The sequence below is a fragment of the Syzygium oleosum genome, unplaced genomic scaffold (genome assembly GCF_021117445.2).
Source record: "Syzygium oleosum isolate NSW1041296 unplaced genomic scaffold, Sole_v2.1 Sole_v2.07, whole genome shotgun sequence".
In the NCBI taxonomy this organism is placed as follows: Eukaryota; Viridiplantae; Streptophyta; class Magnoliopsida; order Myrtales; family Myrtaceae; genus Syzygium; species Syzygium oleosum.
This window is the reverse complement of record NW_026607491.1, coordinates 10493665-10498201: the sequence shown is the minus strand read 5'-3', so window position 1 is coordinate 10498201 and position 4537 is coordinate 10493665. Positions and strand designations below refer to the sequence as shown.

At 38.1% G+C, this 4537-nt stretch overlaps 1 pseudogene; it reads left to right on the top strand.

Annotated features, from left to right (window-relative positions):
* LOC115672770 (uncharacterized) lies at positions 1-3804 on the top strand (annotated as a pseudogene).
* The last annotated feature ends 733 nt before the right edge of the window (positions 3805-4537 follow it).

Below are 4537 nucleotides of genomic sequence, written 5' to 3'. Positions count from 1 at the left end.
TTTCTTGGGTACGCTCGCTCTTCTTCAGATCTTCTTCACCGATGCTCATCTTCTTCGTCATTGAAGGTCCAGCTCTTCTTCTTCTTCGCCATTGAAGGTCCAGCTCGTCTTCAGCGACGCTCAACAGTTCCAGGTTCTCTCTCCCCTCTCCGATTTGAAAATAATCTCAGAAAATTTGATTAATGCTTTACATCGTGGGCTTGATGTTGATTCTCTGTGCTACAGTCGTTTGATTCTCGTTTCAGTTCATCTTCTGCAAGCAAAATTTTAGAAATCAGATCCTAGAGATTCCATTTATCTAAGCGCTTGACCTTTTTGCTGGATCTGTCGTTGATTTGCTCGAACTCTTCGGCGATATATGCTTTTATGAAAACACATATCAAAGGTAATATATCAAGATGAGTCAAGTTGGTTGTTGTTTCATGGTTTGATGAGTATTCCAATTTTATCACTGGTTAAGGTTCCGGTCTCGAGATATGTGCTTTTATGTGTAACATATCATGCCCTGTTAGGTAGAATGATGGGTTTACATGTTCCTTCAGGAGTTGGTTCTGCTCTTGCTGAAATTGCGACCCTATTTTTAGCTTTCTTAGGGCTGGATCTCTATTGTGAGGTTGTTCTTTTTTCTTTTGTTTGTTAAAATGTCCGGAAGTAAAGAAAATCAATGATTGTAAATTTTATCGCAACACCTCGTTGAAATCATTCATAAGTCTTGTTGTTTAGAATCTATCAAATTGCACATGTGCTGCTGCTGCTGCTGCTGCACTGAGTCTAGGCCTCTTGAGCAAGAAACTCAGCGGAATCAAGTTTTGAATCCCGATAAGTCTAGCCCTCTTGAGCCTTTGAAACATGTTTGCTAAAATGTCTAGTTAAGCCACGCTTGTCTTTACTTTTTGATGATATTTTTTATTTTACTTGAATGCTTGCTATTGGGTTTTCCTTTGAGATAAAAATATGTCTTTACTGGCTCTGAAATTAAGAAATGAAAATTCTTATTGTTGCTTGTAGATGGAAAACAATGATGTTAATGGAGCAATAATGGGTGCAGCTACGTCAATAATGGCAGTTAGAATAATAGTTATGGAGGATGAATCTTTTAGCAGTCATATACCAAGAGTACCACGGGGGGAACGAGATTTTGATAGACAGTTATTCATGAATCACATTTTTCATTCAGGAGATACTAATTGTGTCAATCAAAAACGTATGAGACCACAAGTTTTCTTTGAATTATGTAGAGTTCTCGTGTCAAATAATTTGTTACATGAAACGGTAAATGTGTCGATCAAAGAGCAAGTGCTAGTGTTTTGCCATATTTTAGGGCATAATGTGAGGTTGAGAGTGACAAGGTCAAGGTTCAATAGGTCTATTGAGACTATTCATCGATACTTTAGAATTGTCTTACAAGCAATTCTAAAATTATACAAGCATGTTATAAGACCACCAGATGGCACTACACCCCTGACAATATCCAAGAATAGAAGATTTTATCCCTACTTTAAGGTATGTAATATGACAAATGTCACAAACTTCATTTTGAAAGTATGTTGTTACATTTACTTATTTACTTAAGTACATTAGGATGGTGTTGGAGTTCTTGATGGTACTCATGTCCGTGCGTCGGTTCTCCTAGAAATTCAAGGAAAATTTCGTGGTCGAAAAGAGAAAACAACGCAAAATGTTCTTGCAGTTGTTACGTTTGATTTAAAATTCGTTTATGTGTTAGCCGGTTGGGAAGGCACATCACTCGACTCTCGTATTCTTATAAGTGCACTTACAAGGCATCGAGGAATGAAAATTCCTTAAGGTATAGACTATTCCATATTTTATATAAACTTTATACTCTACTTTCCTGAAACATGTTGTTCAAACTATACATAAACTTGGTAGGTAAATACTACCTTGTTGATGCCGGATACGGCATCCAACCGAGAATTATTTCTCCATACCGTGGAGTTCGATATCATAGGAAGGAGTTTAGTGACCGCTCACCTGAGAATGAGAAAGAGTTGTTCAATCATTGCCATTCATCTTTACGGTCTGCTGTAAAAAGGGCATTCGGGGTTCTGAAAAGGCGTTTTCGTGTATTGGATGCCGAACTTTTTTGGTCTTTTGATACTCAAGTTGATGTGGTCTTAGCATGTTGTATTCTACATAACTTCATTATGGGAGTTGACCCTAATGATCATTTTATGCAAGAACTAAATGTAGAGGTCGAATATCAAAGTCAAGAAAGAAGACATCAACAAACACAAAGAGAGGAAAGGGAGGAAAACAAAGAGTGGGCAGCAAAAAGAGTTGGTATCGTACGTGCAATGTGGGATGACTATAGTAGGCATAGAATGAATGTTTAATACTTGTATCTTCTTAGAAGTTGTCTGTTGTTTTTAATGTGACATGAAGTATAGATTACTACTTTGTGATTGAAGGAGTTCTTGTTAATGTGAACTTGATTTACTACTCTACATCATTGTGATGTTTCCCTCGTCTCATTAATAAAATGACAGTCTATTTTTGTGTTATTCTTTGTTTGTCCCAATTTGTTGTCTTGGATATATCCAATAATGTAGCAATGGGCAAAACTAGAGAAGGGAAGACCAAGCATTGTAGATGGTTGAGACCGATGGAGCATATGTTTTTAGAGATACTAGCTGATGAGGCTTCAAAGGGGAACAAACCTTCAGCCGCCTTTAAGCCATCTTCCTTTGTTCGAGTTGCTCAGGCTATAAATGAGAAATTTGGGACTGAATGTGAGCCTAACCATGTGGAAAATCTTCTTAAAACTATTAAAAGTAATTGGGCTACCATTCAAAAATTGCGGGTTAAGAGTGGATTTCAATGGGACCATAACTTGAAGATGATCACAGTTTTTCGCAAGGAAGTTTATGATGAAGAAATAACGGTAATATCTCTCTTTTGATCTTCAAGATAGAAATTCGTTGATTCTTGAGGTTTATTTTGCAGCATGTTGAGATATGCAGAAATTAATGGCTGCTATAGTTTTGGTTGTTTATGCATCATATGCGCTGTACATATAGAAAATCGAGACATGATAGATTAAGAACACATTGTAAGAGTTACTGTAATCATAAGTGGCTAATCTACCTATTTATATACTTGTGGTTTTGTGATTTTTCGCAAGCACATCCTACCCATGAGAAATACTTGAACAAAAAAATCGACATGTACAGCGAACTCGCTTTGGTGGCTGGAAAACACATGGCCATGGGATGCTTTGCAAAACAATTTGGAGACATCGAGTTCCCTACTACTGTGGATGTGGACTTCTCAATTGAATTAGATGGTAGCAGTAAAGGAATAGAAGATCCTTCCAGATTTAATAGAAAGCAAAGTCGTGCTGCTAACAAGGATGATAGGTTTGCAATGCTCTCGGAGCAAATTGGAGAGGTTGCTTATGCAATAAAAAAGTTGAATCAAAATCAATTGGATGTTGCTGAGCTCTACAAAGAAGTGATGGGGGTTGAAGGTTTTGATGAGACTACTCTTGCATATGCCTTTGATTTTCTAGTGGACAATGGGAGAGTTGCAAAAGCATTCATTGTCAAGAGTGCTAAGCTAAAGAAGTTTTGGCTTGAAGATTTTTTCAATAGAAGAGAAAGTGGATATTGACAAGCATCAGACTTTGGATGTTTGTTCAGGATACTATCTGAACATTATACTTGTTCTTTGATTACTTCTTGTAGTAGCTATCCAAGCAGCTCTTTGTGGCACAATTTTTTCCTAATATTTCATTGGGAAGATAGGGACATTAGTACTAAACACAACTATGAAATATTTAGCTCATGTACTGCATGGGATATTGTGAGGAAAAAATTGTAATAGAGACCTCTTGTTTTCTATCTGATTGCCTTTCGAAACTATACTTGTTATAGCAACCTGAGGGACACGGACCTGCTGGGCAGCTTGGGTTGCTCGGCGAAAGTGGAAATGTCCTCGGCGGCGTTTGCTGGCGGTTCAGGATAACTCGCAGAGAGCTATGCGGAAGGCGCATCTCTCTGAAGAGTGCCGAAAGTATTGAAGCGATCGATGCATCTTGTTGACTTGCTCTTGTAACTGGAAAATCACGTCCATTTTCGATTTCCTATTGCAGAGTTTCTAATGCATAAGTAGCTCACAGAATTCCACAAAGAGGAGTGCTAGAGATAGTCGTGTGCCGCAAAGAGCAAAATGCGCATAGAAAATTAGGGACACCCACGACGGCAAGGTAACAAAGGAGAGACGCCAATGATGAAAGATCTTATAAGAGGGGCTGGAGACGGAGAGAGAGAGAGAGTCACCTGCAATCCGATGGGGCGCAATGGCAAGTGGTGACGACGACGGAGACCGACGAGGACTTAGAAGAACACGTGTAGGAATTCGGGTTTCCTTTTCATTTTGTAGGTTCAAATTCTAGATTTACTAGATTGATCGAGAAAATCGGTTTATTAAGTAACATTGACTCGATAAATTAATTTGAAAGTGAGGTACACTAGTGTAAATTGTTAGTTCAAATGTTATTGATGATATTGAAATCATT